Raw genomic sequence first — 24566 nt, forward strand, 5'->3', positions numbered from 1 at the left:
CCTTTGAATTTGTTGGAGCCGCCATGCTTCCTCCAAGCTTGAGCTTGCAGTGCTTGTATCAAATCTTTAACCCATTTCCTTTCGATAATCCTAATCTCATGCGCCTCCAACAAACCAACCAAATCTTCCAGTTCATGGTTTCAAGATTGTTGGATTCTTGAATAGCTACAATAACGTGATCAAAGTGAAAGGTCAATATACACATTACCTTCTCAACTATCATCTTATTAGTTAGGGTTTCACCATAATCCATCATGATATGGACGAGATTCAGTACCTTCGACACATAACATACAATCTTTTCATCTTCTCCCATCTGAATCAATTCATACTGCCATCGCAAAGTCTGCAATTTGATAATTTTAACTTTCTCACCTCCTTCATAGTACTTGACAAGAATATCACATGCCTCCTTCGTCGATTCAGCATGAGAGATCTTGTCAAAATTCGTCGAATCTACCGCCGATTGAATGCAATATGAGGCCTTGCAGTCGTTCTTCTTCTCCTCCTTGTGCGCGACCCTCTGAGCATCAATTGCATTCTCAACAAACTCAGGGACGTTATTAGTAACCACTTCTTGGATTTCATGAAAGTCGGACAAGGATTGCATCAGTTTTCTCCATCAATCTAATTCTTGTGGTCAAGAATTGAAAGAGAATTCGGAATGACGTTGGTGTCATTCATCTTTGCAACAAACACGATTAACAACCCTCAATTCCAGAAACACGGTCACTAACATGTGATTCTTGAAAAGACGATCAAGAATCTAATCGAAACTCTAGATATCAATTTGTTAGTGTGTGGGGCACTTTTGTGAGGAGAGAAAAGATAGAGAATATGAAAATAAAGGTTTTATTATTGAATAATGATTGTGATACAAATTGATTTACATATGCATGTATTTATATACAAAGTTACTTGACTACTAAATAACAAACTAAGTAACAAACCTTAAATCATAATTGACTTTGAACTTGAGTCATACACAACTTAAGTTATATCTTATATCTGAACCTATTCTAGTAGATTATATTTTATTTTTAACATAATTTAACCGTTGTTATTATGTTCAATAAGAAAGTTGTATTTTTGCAATTTATCTTATGCCGGTGACATTGGTATTTTTATATCAATTGTATGAATTTGAAATCGTAGCTTCATTAGTCAACCCTTTCTTTTTGTTTTCGGACGAAAATGTTATAGTGAGTCCATATTTGCCGATAGTGTATTGAAAGGGTGGGTCTATGCCCCCACCACAATTATCACTTATTCCATATTTAATATTATAAGTAATATATTAACATGTTAAATGTATTAAAAAATTAGAAAAAAAATTATTATGACCCCCACTTAATAAATAATATTGAATAGTTTAGTTCTCACACACACCTATTACTCTACTACATTTAAAATATTTAATTGTTTACTTTTTAAAAAAAATAGTTCTATATAATAAATATAATAAATGCTTTAAATAAAATTTAAAATAAAAACTTTTTCTATTCCTATTAATTCTCTTTTGACACTTTTCAAGGATAAACAAATCACTTTCCGTATTCCTTTTTCTCTCACTGCAAAGTGCATCTCTGTTATCAATTTTCTTCTCTATAGTTGATATTTTAAAAGATAAATTTTTTAATTTTAATTTTTATGAATTTACAATTTATTTTTATTATCATAATAAGAGTATAAATATATTATTACCTTATTGAGCTTGAGATTGTGACGGTAGAAATTTTATTTTTAGAGTTTTGTAGTGTTTGTATCAATTTTATAGTATTAGCATGAACTTTTTAAATATGATTTTAATTGTGAGTTTTTATTTTGTTTTTAGTAATAAGCAATGAAAAAATTTTTTTTTTTTTAAATCAACAAAGAACATGTTGTGTATCCATTGGTATATTTGCTTTTAAAATTATTTCTGATATTATTGGTGGCAACTGCAATAGCTAAAAGAGCTTTCTCTGTTATGAATATTATAAATAATCAAATGTGAAATTGCATGGGTGATGAATGGTTAAATGATTGCTTAGATACTTATATCGAAAGATATATTTTTTTTATGTTGAAAATTAGAAAATTATTCAATATTTTCATAATATGAAAAACCGTCGAACAATTATAATGTGTATTTATATTTTTGAAAAATAAAATATTATATTTATATTGACTCCACTATTCAAATTTTTTGACTTCGTCCTTGTTTGTTGGGTATGTCCAAAATAATTGTTCTTTTTACAAACTTTAAATAGGAGTATAATAGTGACTACAAGTTGAATATTAACATTTTCTTTTCTTATTATAAATTTGCTTTGTAATTTTAAACTATTGGTAACACTTAATAAAAAAACATAGTTCATAAAATTTTTAATACAATTATTTATGTATAATTGGGTGACAAAAAATTGACAGAGAATGTAAAAATATATATATTCCATTTAATGGGGTAGTTTTAAGTCCCTAAAGAATAAAAAAAATTATTAATACAACATTAAAAAGGTTAAGGATTCCCATTAAAAAAACTCTACATATTTTAAGAGATTTCAAATTCTTGAAGAATAGTCCCCAATTTTTATACCATATAATTGATGAGAATCTCATCTTTGGAAGTTCAAAATACCCTATACTATAATTCGATACCTTGAAATGGCAAAATAGAAAAAATGGAAGAGAATAATTTCGATAACATAAATAAGATAATTTATTACAATAAAAATTATGATAAAAATTTATAATAAAATGTAAATAGATAAAAATATTAATTATAAAATTTTGAAAAGATCATACACAAATTTTAAAAAAACATTTTTATAATTTTAGTATTACTCTATATTTATTTATCTAATAATAGTACATCTAATACTCACAAAGAGGATTAAAAAATGTATAATTTATTTTACCCTTTGAGATCACGATTGAAAACAAGTAGCAGCAATGTAATACTATTAACTATCCTCAATCTCATTTCAATGTAATATTGCCAATTCCTTTGATACATCTGTTTACATCTGGATCATTATGTTAAAATGAAAGTAAAAACATAAATTCCAAATAAAATAAAACTAAAACAACTCCAAATTAATTACTAATGTGTTTTAAAAAAATGATCAACTACTCATTTGGGAGTCGAATCTGGATCAGGCCCTCCTCCTCCTACACCTGTGCCACCTGGTTTTCTTTTACTTTTTTCATTTTGTCCTTTGTTTTTATCGTTAATGCATTTTCCGACAAGAAACACTAAATATAATATGCCTCTGTTACAAAAGAAAAAACAAATAAATAATAACAAATTAGTTTATAGCTCTTAAATTATTTGATGATTTTTTTGGGTACATATTTGTTGACTGATTTCAAATGAGTTAATTAATTAAATATATACTATTTAATATGGTTGAATTAACTTATAATTATTAAATGATGCAAAAATATGTTTAATTAATATTTATTTACTGTAATAAATATTTCTGGCTTAAATTTAACAAATTATAATCTATTAAAATTATTTAATAATAATATAACTTTGTGAAAAAATAATAATTACTAAAGGAATTTCTTTTAGAAATTGATATCCTTTAGGCACAATTTCAGAGACAAATCCTTCAACAAAAAAAAATTAACATTGTACTCCAGATTAAAATCCCTTCCATTTTATATAAGTGCTATTTGATAAAGGAATTTTTTTAACATGTAAATTTATAAGTTATAAGTCATAAATTCAGAATATAACTCTGTGAAATAAAAATTTTGAGAGATGCTATTTCTTAGTGAGAAATTACAAAAGAAAACGAAGAATCTCTTCAAACAATTAATAAAAAGACATGTACGGTCTTTGGAATTATTTTACTTTTTTTAAACCTTAACTATTTGTTAATTCTCTTCTAAATTGTTTTAAATTATAAGTTATAATTTTAATATAATATTAATAATTTTTTCAACTATAATCTCTATTTTTCATTACTCTTCTTTCTTCTAATTATTAAATTTCTCTAATTCGTATTAATTTTCTAAAATTTTTAAAATTTTCTGTCGGTTTGAATATTATCTTATTTCACAATAAATAATTAAAAAATAATGATTTTATCAAACTAATGATTAGTACTGTTTTAACTTTTGAAAATAATAAATGAAAATAAACAAAACAATTCTGCAAAATATTCAATATTTATAAAACCGAAGTAGCATATACTTACATGGTAACTATTACTGATTTTTTAGAGATACAGTTGGAGGTTTGCAGCATTGGCATGTTTCTCTATGATTTATTTCTCCAAATTTAGTGAGTTTGATCTCTATTTGTGATGGTTTGTTGAATGTTGGATTTAAGAGAATGAAGTATATATACAACTATTGATGAGAACTAAAACACGTAATAGCGTTTGAAATGTCAACTTTGAACACTTCTGTTTATCTCTATATATAGTCGAAGATTTAACTAACTAAGGGTCAAATTGTGAGTGGTGATTCCAAAAAATAAAATATTTCAGTTTCACATTTAACTAAGTTTTATGTATTTCAATTGTTTATATAGTCGAAGATTTCTCTTTACCGTCTGTAGCCACATGATATTCACGTCACAACGTGAAATATCACTTCAACTTCAAAACACGTTTTTAGCGACGTGAGCTTCACGCGGCAGGATCTGAAAAAAAAATCTTATGGATCATCAAGAACAGATTTATATTATAAACTTATTATTTCCACCAAACTTTTGATTAAATAATAAGTTTAAAATAAATCTTATGGATCATCAGGATCGGAAAACTCGTCAAAGTTAAGATTACTCGTCAAAGTTTAAAATAATAAGTTTAAAATAAATCTTATGGATCCATCTGTTCTTGACCATCAACTTCTTTATTTCCACCAAACATTTGATTACCGTTCTCTTGTGATTGCATAAACTGCCGCATCATCTTCTCCATATCAGTTTGCCTCTATTTGACGTTGTTGCGCCTCCATTTGGGCCTTTAGCGCCGACTCGCGTCTCGCCTCTGTTAACGCCAATTACCTTACTGTTTCTAGCATTTCAGATGTCAATTGTGGTGGATGTGACGTTCCTTCCCCATCTCTAACTCTTTGAAATAAAGTTTTATCCCCTTTTCTCAAGCTGTCGGCCAAAGATCCAGCACAAAAAAACACCCATTAGATCCCTTTTCGCCATTTGCTAAACCCCAAATATAAAAATCCACAGTTGGAATAAGCGGCTCGGAACCTCTTGGAGTATATTGAGGATTTTCAACCAAAAATTGTGTGAGCAATATCTGATATATTAGAATTAAATCAGTAACAATTAATCACATATACATGTTCTACATATTATATCATATATTTTAGTGCAGAATATAATAGATAATACAAACATGTATATAATTACAGGATCTACGACATGTTAGTATATGAGAGAAGAGGTGGTAGGAATACTTGAATCTATTGAGAACGTTTTTTTTGTTAGTGGTAATCTTGAAAGATAGAAGATGGCTTGTATGATTCTTCCTCAACCGATAATATTAGGTATCATAGCCTATATATAAGGTGATGGCTAATTAGGGTTCCCACTATTCCGAAATAAACTATATTGACATCCACTCATATTTGAGCCCATATCCAATTAATTAATTAGTTAATTAATAAATAGAAATCTACATAGTCTTTTAAATTTATTTGTCTACTTAATCTAAGGCTCTTAATTTGATAAATAGCTAATATAATTAAAATATATATACCAACATAATAATTATTGAAATATAATAATTAAATTATAAAATATTCCAACAATCTCCCACTTGGGCAATATAGTTTTGATAATTATATCACAATTCTTTAGGCGCGCATCCGAATGTTATTTATCTTTATATTTCAACTTTACAATCTGGTTCACTTCATACATCAATAATGGGACCACCGCAGTTGTTGTCACAGACGTATAACGTGACAGAACCTCGACGACCACCACATCGATGTACTTGGTGACATAAATCGATATGAATGAGTGACATGGAAATTTCATGTAATGTGATCTCTAAATCATGTCTATTTCCAACTGGTCCAACTTAATTCTTTATTAAGATCAAACTGAAGTTTGCAAATTCAATATTTGCACAAACTATACAGAAATAGTTATAACAATAATAACCTCATAAACTTTATTTATGCAGATAATCTTAACATAAAGTCTGTATCGATGTCCAAACAATATTATAAAACATAAAGAAAGAGTGACTCCGACTAATCTAGGATATCCTTAGTGATAACAATCATATGAAAGATCTTATATGTCAAGTCTTTGATTAGTGAGTCTTTAGCTGAAATTCTATATGTATATATTCTAGTTTCAACAATAATAACTTATAAGTCAATGAACATTTTAAATATATTGTTGAAAAACTATATGATTGTCTTACAACACAATATAACTTGAGCGATATTTCAAATCCTTATATTGAATTGCAATTGTGTGACATAAATACATACCTTCATTTATTTTGTATTAGAATATCTATTTGACATCTAAAATATCGGAGTCTAACATACCGATGATCTTCCCATTATCCGACCTCTGATTTGTGAGCACAAATTCTTTTGTTCTTTATAATAATCCTCACGATTATCTTTTTTTTTCCACAATTCAAAATTGATTTGTTTAAGTGTACAGATTTTTCATATACATATAAGAAAAATCATATATAAAATTCTTACAAGCAAAACATAAGAAAATACTCAAATTTTCAAATTTCCATGTTTACTTTGTGGTAGTTATAATTGAGACCCAATAGTATAATTTATAATTGAAATATCCCAAATATTATTGTATTTCATGTTGAATTTGCTTTCAACCTTATTGATGAAATTCTTTTGCGATATCCGAATGGTACCTTGAGAATAATCTCTAATTACCAAAATAACTTAATACAAAAGAGGTTTTCCCAAGATCTTTTATCGCTAAATTTTCATTAGAGATTCTTGGTTTCACATAATAAACTATACTTATTTTCACTTAATACAATAAAATTCACATATTATATAAGAAACATAAACTTACTCTCACCGACTTTATAATACCCATAATTTTTTCCTCTTATTCATCTCAATCTCGAATGAGAAAACTAACTTTAGAATAATCATCTTAAAATCAAATAAGACAATTTTTATCATAATATTTATCTCAAAATCAAATGAGACAACTACCTTATGAAATATTATGGTATCACTAATGAGACAATTTCATTAACTCAAATAGTTTTTATCTGTTAATGAGACAATTTCATTAACTTTAATTTGCTATATAAATGGCAACTATATGAATTGAGTTAGAACCAATTTTTTCCCACTCAATTTTGCTATCTCTCCCTCAATATGAATATTCTCAAAATATATTAAAATATTTGTCTCAAAATATTCTTTCTTTAACTTGTGACTAAAATTTATATTTCTCAACCATTTTAACAATTCTAGATTGTCACAAGTCAGGACTAAATTAACTATAATAATATTTAAATACAAATTTATATTTATAATGACAATCTAAAATAGTTAATATATATATATATATATATATATATATATATATATATATATATATATATATATATATATATATATATATATTCACCAAATTTGTACCCTTTAAATTAATGTATCTTTCAACACCATTGAAGATTTGTCAGATCATATTTTTTTATTATTCTTTATTTTTTCTTATTCTTTGAGGTATTTATCGAATGAGCAGTCTTTTATGTTCTCTTGTTTCAATCTTTTCTTTATTGCAAACTTTATGAAATTATTCTATTAAAGAATAATTTCTAACTTCAATATTATAAACTTAATTGTGCAAAGAGAATACAATAGGCTAAATTTTCCACAAAGTCACCAAATCGACGAAACTATAACGCATTAGCAAGATTAAATAGTTTCGTAATGCACTTTTGATATATTTTTTTTTGCTTAATAATCTTAATGAAAAGTCATTACTCTAATGAGAGTTTGTCTTGTTATTTCCTTAAAAATAGCTTAGATTAAACAAAGAAAATATGAAAAAAAATTGTGTCATCTTAAATGATATCAAAAATTAGGAAATTTCATATTTTATGATCCTAAGTTAGATTTATCTTAAAAAAAGAAAACAATGCAATCAAATAAAAAAGATTTAAACTCATATAACATCATTACTAATATGTGAATAAATTATTATATAAACATTCATCTTTACTTATAAATTAAAAGACTCAAACAAGATACCAAACATGCCATTAATTCCCAATCTTTGATTGCAAAATATTTACTCTAAACGGTATTCTCTTGCAATGATCAAACATTAGTAATAAGTCTGGTCACATAAGGGACGTTTTTGACATCAATAACTACCCACATGTATAAAATTAATAATTAATACATATTTACCATCATAAATATGCAATTGTTCAGAAAAACTGTGTCTTCTTTTGACCGGCCATAAGGTTCGTATGAACAATTACTCACTACCTCTTTTGTAATTTCAATTGAATCAAATTTACACAACAGATGTTACTTTTGCAACATGTTGCTTCAATCAACTCAATCAAAATTATTAGACATTTTAATAAATTCAATGGGAAGATTCTTAAATTCACAAGACGCTACCCACAAATGTAGATCATATTCATTTAGGATGTCGTTTAATAATAATAATATTTCTTGAAAGTCTTTGTGTGAGAACAAATTCACAATAAAACATAAGTTTTATGAATTTATATAAATTGGATGATTAAAAAAATATTATTGTATAAAACTTAATAACAATAAACTCAAATAACATTATGCTAAATGTATAACTTAAAATCAGATAAATATTAAATATTAATATATCCAAAATAAGTGTTAAACAAATTAATATATACATCAAATAATTCTTTACATAAATTATTTCGAATTAACAAAATCAATTCCAAAATCTAAAGTATCCCAAATTTAAAGAATTAAATATTTAGTTTTAGCTTATAGTTTTAAGAGACATTCAAAATATTCAAAAAAAATCCATAAATAATATATAATAACTAAATATATATTAAAAAAATCGGTATTTATCTTATCTCTCAAAATCTAAATTAATGTACAGATTTTATGTGAATCAAATTGAAAGATAAACTATAATTAAAAATAAAATAAAACAATTTAATAATAAACTTTTTTTTTAAAATTCAAAACCAAGAATCAAATCATCAAAATAAGATTTTAATTCAATATTTATCTTTCTCAAATAATTAACATAAATATATATTTCTAAATATATATTCTCTAGCCACAAATAAAGTGTTGAAAATCAAAATCTTTAATAAAAAAATATTTTTATGATTCTCAATCATCAATCATAACCACATATGTGATTCCAAATATATTTAGCATAAAGATATTATTATCATCAAACATATATCTCAAAGAAAATTAAAATTTTCACAAATACTTTTCTTTCAAAAAAAACATAAAGTTATTATTATGAATCAAAACTTTATCATATAATTTGCAAGTCAAATTCAAAATTTTATTTAATAGTAACAAACTATATTTGAATCAAATCTAAAATTTATGATATATATCAAAATTCTTTATTTAGTTTCAAATATAAAAAACTTTATTTCTAACATATTTCTTTGGTTTTTATTTTATACAAAATCATGATCAAAACAAATATTTAAGATTATAATGCAATTAAGAAACAAACAATTGTAATTATTTATGAATAAAGAATTTAAAGAATATAAAAGAACATGCGTACATATAAATTTATATGAAAGAACTTAAACCATATAATTCGTTTCAAAACAAATATATACATAATGATAAACTTTCTACTATCACAATGATTTAACAAATAAAAGAAAATATCCCTAAATATTATCATAAAAAAATTATATCTTGAAAAACAAAATTCACACGATCATGAATTTCAAATTTATGCTTCATAAATTTCAAATATTTGTTTTATAATCGCATATCCACACACAGAATTTAAGTTTAATGGACAAATCTCAATAAACTTAACATGTAGACCTTCTCTAATACCACTTGTTGGAATTAAATCAATAACAATTAATCACATATACATGTTCTACGTATTATATTATATACTTTTGTGCAGAATAGAATATAGACAATCCAAACAGGTATATAATTACAGGATCTACGATAGGTTAGTATATGAGATAAGAGGTTGCAGAAATACATGAATCTATTGAGAAAGTTTTTTTACTAACGCTAATCTTGAAAGCTAGAAGTCAAACAACGAACACTTGGTGGCTTGTATGGTTCTTCTTCAACCAGTACTCCTAATGTCTTGAGATAATATACTTGTGTACGGTAATAGTGGAGATCATATCCTATATATAAGGTGATCGCCAATGTGTGATCGCCAATGAGTGCTCTCATTATTCCGAAATGGACCATCCTGGTATCCACTCATATTTAAGGTCATATTCAATTAATTAGTTAATTAATTACTAAATAGAAATATAAATAGCCTTTTTTAATTTATTTGACCACTTAATCAATTAAGACTCTTAATTTGATAAATAGTCAATATAACTAAAATATATATACCCTATAATAATTAAATTATAAAAGTTTGCACGTGAATAAGCGGCTTGGAACCTCTTAGAGTATATTGAGGATTTTTAATAAAAAATTGTGTGAGCAATGTCTGATAATCCTCCTACACATACAATAAAATGTCTGATAATCCTCCTACACATACAATAAAAAAATTAAGTTAAATATGTATAGTTTAAACAACTTAAATTAAATTATAAATGAAATATAGCCACGTAATTTTCACGCCACAATATCTCAGTTGCCATGTGAAAATCACACGACAAAGTTGTCATTAAATAAAAATTGTAACAACCCGTATAATATATATCTAGAATAATATCATACAAGTGTTATTATTTGATATTGACACAATCATAAGTGCATATTGGCATCATTATGTACACATGTCCAAAATAAAAACATGAATGACACATGTCATACAATAAAGTCTAAATAATAAAATCTAAGAACTATGTACAATATCTTCGTTGTACACAACTCCATAGCAGAAGATCACGATAATCAGCATCCCTTGAAACATCAGTAGACGACCTCTCTTGAATTCAACCTGCAAGGAATACCTAAAAAATAACAACAATATGGGATGAGATAATAATCTCAGTAAGTTCTCCTATCCTATGGGTCCAGTCGGCTCTACGGGGTTTCTACTCAATTATAACTCAAGTATTCACCTTCCGTTACTTGTGCATCACTCGCACCTTGTAACTAGGACTTGAGTAGCTAAGGGATAATCGCAATGTATGGAAACATGTCACCTGAGTCCACATAACTCAATAAATCATTATTCAGATTCACGTAACATCGATCCCCAACCGGACCTACGTCTAGGCCAAGGCTTGGTTCACGCATGCCCGTATAATTCGACTTTCACGGTGGATATCGGGTCCTCTATGAGGCGTAATCCCCAGTTCAAGCGAACGTCACCCGTATGGGACTCTAACCCACTTATGGTATCTTTCATCGTATGGGACTCTAACCCACTTAGGTGTCCATCTTTCCCCTATGTCTGTCATGGTTGGAGCTCAAACCCAATTGAGGCACGAATCATTGGTGCCACATCCCCACTTACCGCTTTACCTAGGTCCTCGAAGTGGTATGTGCACAATCACAACTAATTCCGAATACGTGATTAATTCTCAATAACAAATAGGACTTTTGGAGCAACGCTCCTCACCAAAATAGGACTTTTGGAACAAAAGTTCCTCACCAAAATATCAAACAAATCATCATGATATCATATCAATTCCCATGGTATCATAACATGATCCATTCTTATTACATAAAATCACGCATGTTCCATACAAAACATATTGATTCTTTATCAAGTGAATACTTGTCCATGATACACACCTAGGTACTGTTATGTCCAAGCATCACCGTATACTCATTTCCATAACCTAGATTATCTTTCTAAGTTAGTAATCAAGTTATACTCCTAAGGTTTCCTCACTAATCATCATATGTTTTTAACCATTCATGCACACACATAATAACAATACTTAGTATATATTATAATATGATTCATAACATTTATAAGGTATACACAAAGTAATTATAACATGGTACAATAAACATAGTCAAGTTATTACACTCAATTAATTTATCAATCTATCCTAATCAAGATTTAGGTTAACATTTATTCATTGCATAAGTATTCAACAACAAAATCCTTGGCCTAGTGGTTGGAACTCCGTATTCACAAAAATACAAAGGAATCAACTGATTGAACATGGGAAGCCATTGATCATTGAATAAATTCCAATTTCTCTTTCAAAGAACCAATCGATTGGTCCTTACTTTTTCTTCAGAAATTCATCTCTTAACTCCATCTATTCCAACCATAACCATCTCTAATTCATTCCAACAACCCAACCAACGTCAACATCATGAAAACAAGAAACAACACCCTAATCCATCACAAAATATAAATAACAAAATACATGAGATCATAACATCATATCATGGTTAACAACAACAACACAATCCATAAAACCATGTCTAAATTCTTGGAACCCTAAGAGTTTCTAAATCCTCCTCCCCAAAGTTCTAACTAAAAACTCATCTTGATTTTATGATTAAGATGATGAAATATAGATGAAGTTGGTGATGATGATGATGAAGATGAGATGATGGTAGTGATGATGAATATCCATGGCTTCCTTCTTCTTCTCCAAGCCCCTCTTCCTTTCTCTTCTCTTCTTCTCTTCTCTACGTTTCCCCTTTCTTTCTTTTATTTCTGACATCTCTATCTCTCCTACCTACTCTTTCTACTTCTTCTTATCCTCTTTTCTTACCAACTCCCATTCTTTCTTATCCACCACACATACACATACTATATAGTATATACAATATATATAATATTAAATAGTGACACAAAATATCTCAATTGATATTTTGTCTTCCAGTACCAATTGACCAATTATTAATGTTACAAAAAATGTCCCCTCCTGTACTTATTAATAAATGTCAGACTCTTTTTATTAATAATTAATATCTTTATAGTTTACTGGTTACTCTATTGGTCACAACTGATAACATTTAGAGCACATGGGAGCTCTAATTGTTCCAACTGACAAAAGATAGAGTACATAGGAACTCAATTGGTCTCAACTGACAACTAATTGAGCATTTAAGGGAATATGAGATATTACAAAAATATATATAAACAATTAAAATAACTTACCAAAGTTTTTTTGGTACGTTCGTCAACAAATTTCCCCGATTTTTTGTCCGAGTCTTTATAATCAGCTCATTCATTAGTGGAGGTCTCCCCAAACGCTTACCCTAAATAATAAAATTTAATTTAATTAAAAATATATAATAAATAAAAATATAACTTAAAAAAGTAGTAATAATTATCATGCGTCGAGCATGTTCGGAAACACTTATACTTCCAACGGCATTAAGGCAACCCCCTTTTTCAGATGCTCTCATTTTCTTTGTTTTTTAAGATCTTTCCTTAAAACCAGTTGTATCCCAATATATAAGAAGTTCATCAGATTCTTCTTTCCCTATCCAGTTGAAATGAATATTTTTTGTTTCCCAAGGCTTTCTAGCACGCCGTAGCATATCAAAAAGTCGAAGTGATGTTCTGCCATAATAATTTTTTTAACCACTTTCTCGTTCATTTTTTCCCGCGTAAACTTTTCCTGCAATGTTGTATGACATTCAAATAAATAGTTAGATAATTATAATAAAAAAGTAATTTAAACAAAACATAATAGATAAATTAAAAATAAATTAAATAACTTAACAAAAATAAATTAATTATACCTTAGATAAATTAAACCAAGCTTTTTTTTCTTCCCCATTAACATCTTTAAATCTCTTCCAAGCTTTTTTATATTTATGTTGAATTACATAATGTATACATTGGGCAGCAGTCCGACTCGGCTCGAAACTAAACATCAATAATTTGAATTAGTATTAAATATAAGTATATAAAAAATAGCAATATGTATACTTAAATAAAAATTTATAACTTATGAATTTACGATAGGACAAATGTAATATCTTCCATCAATGATATGAACCACCTCATGATTGTCATCCTCCTCTTCATGATCGTCTTCCTCATCATGCACCTCATGATGGTCCTCATCTGACTGCTCATGATCATCATCACGCGCAGGTATATGCATGGATGGTAAGGGTACCTATGTGGGATGTGCGGTGCGGGACACCTTAAACTGCATGGAGGATGAATGTACATGTGGGAAAGGTGGAAATTTAGATCCCCTAGACTGCATGAAGGATTAAGGCACATGTGAGGAAGGTGGAAAATTAGATCTTGTAGTCTACTGGTATAGATAGCTAGGTCCCCCTGTCTGCTGATATGGATAATTAGGTCCTCCAGATGGGCTAATAAAAGCTGGAGCCCCAGATTGACTAATAAAAGCTGGAGTCCCAGACTGGTAAGCAACACCTTCCACAAGATCTCCAATTTCAATATGACCCAATGGTTTTGTTTTGATTACAACAAGAGACCCTCGTTTACGTGGCACAATTGAAGGATAAGGAACATAGTAAACTTTCCTAACAATATGTGACACTATGAAAGGATAATACTCTTTCTACCTTCAGTCCATTCGAATCTCAACAATACCATATGCCTTATCTATTTTTGTACCTCTGGAAGACGGATCGTACCAGTCACAATAAAACAAGACACCTTTATTTTCCGAGTCTAAGTAATTGTATACCAACTCGTAGATATGTTTAACAAATCCATAAAATTCGTCTTCACCACCATCTGTAACTCCTTTTACAAATACACCAATGTTTATGGCTTTTTTCCCTTCAGTTCAAGTCTCCGTGTGAAATTTATATTCGTTCACGAAGTATGTGTGCCATTCATTTGCGCTTTGAATAGGACATTCACACAAGTTTCTCAAATGGAGTATTTCTTGAGTCAGTGCAACAATGCATGACAATTTCTCCTTAAACCATGCTGGAAAATAAGCATGTATGTGATCGGAGGTTGCTTGTTCATCGGTGCTATGAAAATTGGATGTGTTAAATTCCCTAAAAAGAAACACACTGTAAGTTTCAAGGTAATAAGTTTTATATTCACACTGTAAAGAAAATTAAACGGTTGGGGTATACTTACTCAAGATATGGTTTAACTTCAACACAGTTAATCAAGACATGAACATGTGCAAATTACATTTCTTTTTGGGTCAACCAATGCACACCCTTATTTCCAAAGGGACGACCTGGAAGCCCAAAGACTGATAAGGTAAATTGACTTCTTTCGTTAAAATTTACAGGATTTCTTATGATTCATAGAGTTAATATCAAGTGATTGAAATAGTGACTGCAAAAATGAGATGTTTCTCGATGCAAGTAATATGCACATATTGATCCTTCAACTTTAGCTTTATTTTTCACCAGTCGCTTTGAATCACCCATGGACCTTTCAAATGGATACATCCACCTATATTGAACAGGACCGCCAAGATAAGTTTCATAGGCAAGATGCACAGGTAGATGCTCCATAGAGTCAAAAAAACCAGGCGAAATACTTGTTCCAACTTACACAGAATGACTGGAATATTTTGGTCCAACTTAATGATGTCATCCACTCTTAACGCTGACACACAAATATCTCTAAAAAATTGACTAATTTTAGTTAGTGGATTAAGCATATGATTGAATAGTGAACCGAATGCAATTGGAAGCAATCGTTCCATAAAAACATGGAAATCATGACTTTTTATACCATGCAACTTCCCAGTTTTAGTGTCGGCACACCTTGCTAAATTTGAAGCATAACCATCGGGCATTCTCAATTCTGTTAACCATCGAAAAACCACTTTAGCTTCTTGGGAAATTAGATTGTAATTAGCCTTGGGTTTTAATAATTTTCCATTTGGTTGAGGCTTCAACTCCAACTCTTTTCAATTACACCAAATTTCCATGTCTTGTCTAGCCTTCTCATTGTCCTTTGTTTTGTCTTTAACATCCATCACTGTGTTAAATACATTATAAAAAAAATATATTCTGAATATGTATAACATCAAGATTATGGCGCAACGAATTATCTTTCCAATATGGGAGGTCCCAAAATATAATTCTTTTTGTCCAATTGTGTGTGACCACATATCCTTGAATTCTACATGTTTTACCAATATCTGTGAATTTTGGTGGTTCATAAACTTGGTTCCATACTTCACTTGGTGACAATCGAGGCGGAGACAAATTTGTTACTCATTTATCTTTTTTGAAATCAGTCTTGTTTCTTCTATAGGGATGATTTCTTGGTAGGAATATGCGATGACAGTCAAACCACAAACTTTTCCCCCCTTTTTCCAACGTAAACGCCTTGGTGTTTCCCATGTAACATGGAAATCCCATTTTGCCATGCGTACCCCAACCAGACAACAAGCCATATGCTGGAAAGTCATTAAAAGTCCACATCAAGGCTGCTCGCATAGTAAAGTTATATTTACAGGATATACCATAAGTCAATTCTTCAATCCACAACCTCTTCAGATGGATGTTGCATAGTGCCTGAACTTTTTTTGTTTGTAATGATGCCATGTCATTTGACTTGCACTGTGCATTGAAGCAAGTATTCTTTTTAACCTTGGTATTATTGGAAGATAAACCATGGACTTCACTGCTACATATTTTTGCTTATGGTTAATAACTTTACTGCGAACTTGATATCTTAGACTCTTATAGAACTTACATTCCTCCAATGCTCTATCACTAGTACCAAACTCATTGTCATAAAACACATGCAACCACTAATGCAACAATCAATCTTTCTTACTTCTAAACCCAACTTCGACACCAACTTATTTGCATCATAAAGACTTGTAGGCAGGTTGTCTTTCATAGGAGTTGCGTCGAGCATCATTTTTGTGAAGAATTCCAAACACTGACCAGGAATATTCCAATTTGACCTGGTGGCCAATAGTCTCACGCACATTGATAATTTTGAGTGAGAGGACCCCTTCAACAACGACTTATTCATATCATTCAACAACTGATAAAATCTTTGCGCTTCCTCATTCAGCAACTCTTCCCCATCTAAATCTTTAGGTTCATCATAGGTCACGTTCACACCTAAAGCATTGCCCACCATCTCACCGATCATATTAAAGTTTTCCACATATTCCATCGGTGATCGACTACTCGAAGCATGCGTATTACTGGTCTCTTGTACGTTACTCGACAGTTCTTCTCCATTATATGTCCAAACCCAATAACTTTCAATGAAACCCCTTCTATTTAAATGGCGTTCTACTTCCTTTGGGTCACTAATTATAGGTCTACATTCACATTTAAGACAAGGACATCTAACTCATCCTTCGCTTCGACAATATTCCTGAGCAACTGCCCATGTGATAAATCCTTTAACTTCTTCAAAATTTGGTTTAAGTCTACGTCTTCCTGGATACAACCTATCGTACATCAAACTTCGACAGTACCGATAATATTCCATACTACATATTTATACAATCATTGTATTTTTAATTTCAAATGTGATTTTACTATATCAACCAATTTCAGGAATTTTGGTAAAACATTAACTACAAGTATTAACTAACTTAATATTATTCATAAACATAAACTAATATTAACTAGAAACTACTTTCATACAACTACAAATAAATACCTTAATATATATCACAACAAATAAATTCCATACTATTTTGTTTTTTATAAACTTATATAATAAATTCTTTAAGATAAACATAAATATTTTGTTTTTATTTAAACTACACATTCAATAAACATATAATAATTTATTTTTTGAATAAATAACTACTATGTTCTATTTAATAAAAAATATATAATAAACATATAACATAACATATAATACATATAATTAATATACATATATAATATATAATACATATTTTGTTTTAAATATACATATATAATATATTATATTTTTTATTAAATAAATTGTTTAAAAAATTATATTCTGTTTTTGTTCTGTTTTTATTTAATATTCTATTTTTTAAAAATTATTATCCTGATTTTAAAAAATATATATATAACATATTTTAGTTTTAATATTTTGTTTATATAATATATTATGTTTAAATATTAAAATGTAATATATTCTTTTTTATTTAAAATAAAAAATATAATATAAAAAATGATATATTATGAAAAATAATATATTATAAACATATATTCTGTTTTTTTAAATATAATATAATATATTACATTTTTATTATATTTATTTAGAATATAATATAGTATTTTACGAAATTAATATACTACTAAAAATAATATTCTGAAAAATAATATATTTTAGTAATATATTATGAAAAATAATATTCTGTTTCTAAAAAAATCATATATAATATTCTGTTTAAAAAATAATATATAATATTCTGTTTGAAAAATAATATATTGTTTTAAAAATAGTATTTTGTTTATATATAATTTTCTGTTTAAAAGAAAATTATCCTACATAAAAATTTACAATAACAACAACCAACAACCTAATATATATATGTATTTAAATCTGGAAAAAAATTTAATAAATTTCTGAAATACCTAAACGAAGATAAACAAAAACTTGAATCTTGAACCTTGATGCTTGAATAGTGATATATGTTGATGAATCTTGAAGAAAAAAATTAATAATGTTAGCTATACAATTAAAATATCAACATAATATTTAACACATAAAAAACGAAAAATTAAATTATATTAAAATACCTTTTGAGAAAGATAATATTGGGGGGAAATTTTGAAGATGAAATGTGGTGACATGAAGAAGAGGAGGAAATGAAGAAGAGAAAAGGAATTGATAGGAAATGAAGAATGAAACTGAGTCTGGGCGTGAGAGAGAAAAATAGAATTTATATAGTCAATTAAGTGACGTGAATTTCACGTCGCAACCTTGCCACGTGATATTCACGTCGCTACTCACCAACGATCATATGAATGTGTCAATCAAACGTCCCCCATCAAGTCAACGTCTTTTTTTAGTTTTTGAATTTAAAGTTGCGACGTGATTTTCACGTCACAACTAAAATTTTAAAAAAATTCAAATCTCCCTCCACCTGCTAACTGTGCACGTTTGACTTCTTTTTCTTAATTTATTGTACTTTTAAATTTGCGACGTGATTACCACGTCACAACATGTTGGTTAAAATTTTCATTTTCCTTTCCCATGTGCTTCTCTGTACACGCCTGACAATATTTACTTTTTTATTTTATTTTTAAAGTTGCGACGTGATTAACACGTCACAACATTTTGTTTAAATTTTTTTATGTTTTTCCCATGTGCATGTAGCGGTGTCAATTTTTTAATAATAAAAACATGTTGCCACGTGATATTCACGTCGCAACTCCCTTTTTTTGCCACATGATTTTCACTTCACTATATCACGTGGCTGAAGACAGTGTTTTTTTGTAGTGTTAGAGGAAGGAAAATAGGGAGAAGTTCTTGGAGGCTAAAGGAAAGGGTAGAGAGGTGAAGGAAAATTTTGGTGATCATCTGCCTCAAACCAGGGGAAATAAGGGTACGCCCGACAAGTTTTTCAAGGATCAGAGATTTTAGAACATAAGGAGAAGATTGTTTGTGAAGGTGATTAGTGGTAAAGGGACTGTTTTTCAGCAAACCAATCCGAAAGAAGGTACTCCGATTATTCTGAAATTTACGTCGAATGAAGTGGAATTGTCTAGATTCCATAAGGCTTTCATTGGAGTTGTAGAAAATATTGATTTAACATATAGAATGCAAGATATATTTCATTCTGAAGGTTATTTTTCTGTGAAAGTTACACCCTTGGATACTAACCTTTGTATGTTAGAGAAACTGGAAGATGGTGACATAAAGGCTTTGATTGAGGAAGCTTCTTCATGGTTAGGTCAATGGTTCAAAAAAGTTAGAGCATGTCAACCTAAGGATGTTGATTCTGAAAAAACTACTTGGAATAGATGCTTTGGAATCCCTTGTCAAGCTTGGTTTTTCAGAATTTTTGAGTTTCTAACATCCATCATTGGAACTTTCATATGTTGTGATGATAATACGTCCAACCATGCCAGAGTGGATGTCGCTCGTTTTTATGGCCAGAACCAGATGTGCCTCAGTGATTGGAGAAGTGCTTAGTATTTTGATTAATTCTACTATTTTTAGAATCAAAATCACGGAAGAAACCCAAGGTCCAATTGGTTTTATTGCTAGGAGAGTTGCAGCTACTAACTCTACTTCGAAGGAGGAACTAGTTGGTTCGGAGGATAGTTCTGATAGGTGGGAGGACGAAAACGATAGAGGAACGAATTTCTATGTCAACTCAGTAGAAGGAGGATCGAATATTAGAGTTATTGTAGATGGTGTTGTGTCTTGAGGCTCAAAAGGTGTTAATGATAAGACGCGTGATGAATTATATGGAGATAAGACGCTGGTGGTGTTTAAGAATAATAACATTGAGCAGAACTTTTCACCAAATGCTTGACTTCAACTTTTGAAAAGTAAATTGGCATGCACAGAATCTAGGGATCTGGTGTCACATGTAGCGTGTCCTAGGCTTGATGAGGTTTCTAATCCTCTAAATACGTGTCACCTTCCTGATGAGAATGTGAAGTTGACTAAGGATTTCTGTGGCCCTTGGACTTTGGCTTATAATAAGGACAATAAGGTGGAAGAGAGTCATACTATCAAGAGTGTTAGGCCTTTGGTTATGGACACTGAGAAATTAGGCCCAATTAGCTTTGATGATGCATACTAGAAATTTATCATTCGAAAGCCCAAAACAAAAAAGAAGAGGTTCGCTTTGGATATTCTGAAGAAAGAGGATTTTCCTCCTTCTTATTATTCTATTCTTTAGCCTAGATGTGGAAAAATTCCCGCCCAACTTCGTTTCCCTAGAAAGGCAATTAGAAATTGCAAGCAAGTGTTTGAGTTGGAGGTGAAGGTCATTGATGAGATGATTCAGTGAAAAAGTGTTTGAAAGAGTCCTTCTGGTTCTGAGAACCAAATTTCAAATGGAAAGGTGTTGTATTGTGAATCCACTACGGATTCTGATGTCAATAAAAGCAACTCCAGATTTTGTGAAAACATGGAATCCTATGTGGGAAGGATTGTTTGGGAATCTATCACTAGACTGGGGATTTCGAGTGGCAAGAAGAAGTGTGATTCTGCGAAAGAGGTGACGTTAATGGAGAAAATAGATAAGATAGAATAGGTTAAACAGGTGGCGACATTACAATCTCTCAAATGAATATTCTATCTTTCAACATCAAAGGAGGAGGTAGCGAAATTAAGAGAAAGAGGATCAGGTTCAACATTCGAGTAGGTAAGTTTGACATTTGTTTTCTTCAAGAAATGAAACTTTAAACCTTTGATAGTTCGACCGCTGGTGAGTTCTAGGGAGCTAAGGATGTAGAGTGGATTAGAAGTAGGGTTAATGGTGCTTCCGGAGGTATGGTGATTCTTTGGAAGCAAGATTTCTTGTCTCTCAATTACAGTTTTAAGGGGGGGGGGGGGGTTCTTTGGTGTTAATGCAGATTGGAAAGGGAGAACTTATAATTTTATCAATATTTATGCATCATGTAACATGGTGAAAAGGAGAAATATGTGGAATGTTCTGATTCATTTGAAAAGAAAGAATTCAAATGATGAATGGTGCTTGAGGGGAGATTTTAACACTATTTCAAGCAAGGAGGAACGTATTGGAGTCAGGATGAGTTACGGAGGCTAAGAATACGAGGAGTTCAAAGCTTTTATAGAATACATCGGGTTGTTAGATGTTCCAAGTTTAGGTGGTCATTTCACGTGGTTCAATGGGACTGGGGATTCTATGAGCATATTGGATAGGTTCATCTTGTCTACAACTTTGGTCTCAAACTGGAAGATAACAGGTCAACAAATTAGGAATAGGGACATCTCGAACCATTGTCCAATTTGGCTAAAATCTAATACTGAGGATTGGGGTCCCAAACCTTTGATATTTAACAACTGTTAGGTCAAGCATGATGAGTATAGGGAGTTTATTGTTAAGGAGTGGAATGATTTAGTTTCTAAAGGGAGAAGAGATTTCATATTCAAAGAGAAACTGAAAATGTTGAAGGAGAAATTAAAGTGGTGGAACAAATGGGTATTTTTCTAGATCGATTTGAACATGGAGAATGTTATCAATGAGGTGAATGATTTAGATAGGTCTCTTGTTCTGAATCAGGGTGGTACTATTTCTGATCTAGTCAAAGGGAGAGCAAAGGCGTCAGAAGATTTTTGGATAAACTTGGTTTTAAAGGAAAGTCTTTTGAGGTAGAAATCCAGAGCATGTGGCTTAGGGATGGGGATAATATTTCCAAAAAAAAATCATAGGTCTATGAAGGATAGGTTCAGGAGGAATTTTATCAATGTTGTAGAGTTGCCTAGCAGTAGAGTTGAAGGAGTGCAAGATGTCAAGGAAGTTGTCATGAGTCACTTTGAGAAATTCGTTAAAGAAACCAACAAATCAAGACTTGTTCCTGAAGGCATTACTTTTAAGTGCATTTTTGACGAAGACAACAAAAATCTGGAAGAATTGTTCAGTGAGAGTGATCAATAGCATGGGCCTTGATGGTTTCACTTTTGATTTCTTGAAGAATAGTTGGGACGTGATTAAAGACGATGTATTTTGTTTTGTGAAAGACTTTCACAACAAGGCCATTCTTACTAAGGAAAGTACTACTTCTTTTCTCACGCTAATCCCCAAAGTCAATAATCTGCTATTTTTGTCGAAATACAGGTCGACTTGTCTTGTAGGGTGTCTATATAAAATTCTTGCGAAGTTGTTGGTTTTTCGTTTGAAAAAGGTACTAGGTAAACTCATCTCCAAAAACCAAAAAACGTTTATAGGGGAGTATTCTGGTTTTCATTTAAATGAGGAGGTTTCAGTCAATATTCTACAATTTTCTGACGATACTATCATTATTGGAGATGGTAGATTGGAGAATTTGTGGGGGTTAAAAGCTTTTATTAAGAGGATTTGAAATGGTTTCTGGTTTGAAGGTGAATTTCTTTAAAAGTAAAATCTATGGGATTAATATGAATCAGAGGAGTATGAATGCAACTTCTTCATTTTTATCTTGCTATGAAGATTAATTTCCTTTCGAATTCCTAGGGGTGAAAGTAGGAGATAGTCCGAGAAGAGTGCATATGGGGAAAGATGTCATCAACAACATTGCTTCTTGACTGGCAGCTTGGAAAAACATATTTTTATCTTTAGGAGGGAAGGTTGTGTTGTTTAATTATGTGTTGAACTCAATTCCCATTTATTCTTTATCGTTCTATAAAGCGCCAATCAAGAACTTGAAATAAATTAGAAGGATTCAAGCTAATTTCTGAAGGAGAATAGCGATCCAAAACGCAGTAGAATTTAAAAATTTCTCCTTTAGTGATCCTTACAAATGGGCATGATTAGTGATAGAATCGTTACCTCTTGTGGCGATTGAAACCTTTGATGCAGATCTACGGAGCGATCACGAACGTTGAATGGTGGCAACACCTCTACTCAGTCCACACGAACGGATTCCTTCAATCTCGGTGCTAACTGCTATGAATGAAGGCTTTGAGTGAGTGAGAGAGAGAGAGAGAGAGAGAAACGAAATTGCAACTGCACAAATGCTTCTGCACAAGGGTTCTATTTATATAATCACTTGTGTGGGCTGCAAGCTAAAAAGCCCACTTAAGTGTATGTGGCCCATATCTTATGATATGACAAAATCACTTAAGCGTGTGGTACCTTACCATATTTAGTATTCTACTTAAGTACACCGTACCTTACGATGTTCTACAATTCACTTAAGTGTACCGTACCTTACGGTGTTCCTTAGTTACTCCATCTCTCATCAATCTGTCCTTTTATGTGTGACCCTGTAGCTTTTCGCGACATTAGCAATTATATTAAATCACGTATTTAACATAATAAACAGTGAACGGTATCTAACAACACATCACTGCTACCCAAGACACGAAAATGTCATGTAATTTGAAAAATCCTTTGGTGATAATACTTATGTGTATAATTACCCTTTTGCCCTTATGTCTATATTGAACACAAGGCATAGACCGTGTCATCCTTGTCCAGTTCAATATTGGGCCCGTAGACATTTATCCTGTTATGCAGGATGGACAAATTTCATCTAGGTCACTCATGTCCCTCAACATGCTTCGTGGAGTACCTATCAACTGTCTTTATGGTCATCCAGTTACGGATAATGTTTGATCAGCAATAAGGCACTTGACTCTACATCTAGGGTACATAGTGGTTTTAGGTCAAAGGGTGGTATACACCATTATCACCATAAGAATAACTTATGACACTTAGCATAACATTCTATATAGTATTCTCATAGCGGGTCAATCCAGTATAAATATTACTCTTAATATTCATACTCATGTTTAAGACTTGATAACTCCTTATCTATGATCCATGAGATGTGATCATCAGTCTATATACATAATAGTCTTAATGCTTTAATGTTATCCCACTTCACAACAAAGCTCAACTACGGATACTTTAAGA

The 24566-nt window shown here is 30.4% G+C and overlaps 1 long non-coding RNA gene across 1 annotated transcript; it reads right to left on the reverse strand.

Annotated features, from left to right (window-relative positions):
• Positions 1-2937: 2937 nt before the first annotated feature.
• On the reverse strand, positions 2938-4305 carry LOC127083053 (uncharacterized). Its single transcript, XR_007788295.1, has 2 exons — positions 4191-4305; positions 2938-3254 (listed from the first exon to the last, which is right to left on the reverse strand). It is a non-coding gene; the product is annotated as an uncharacterized LOC127083053 (long non-coding RNA).
• Positions 4306-24566: the final 20261 nt, after the last annotated feature.

Source organism: Lathyrus oleraceus, chromosome 5 (assembly GCF_024323335.1).
Source record: "Lathyrus oleraceus cultivar Zhongwan6 chromosome 5, CAAS_Psat_ZW6_1.0, whole genome shotgun sequence".
In the NCBI taxonomy this organism is placed as follows: domain Eukaryota; kingdom Viridiplantae; phylum Streptophyta; class Magnoliopsida; order Fabales; family Fabaceae; genus Lathyrus; species Lathyrus oleraceus.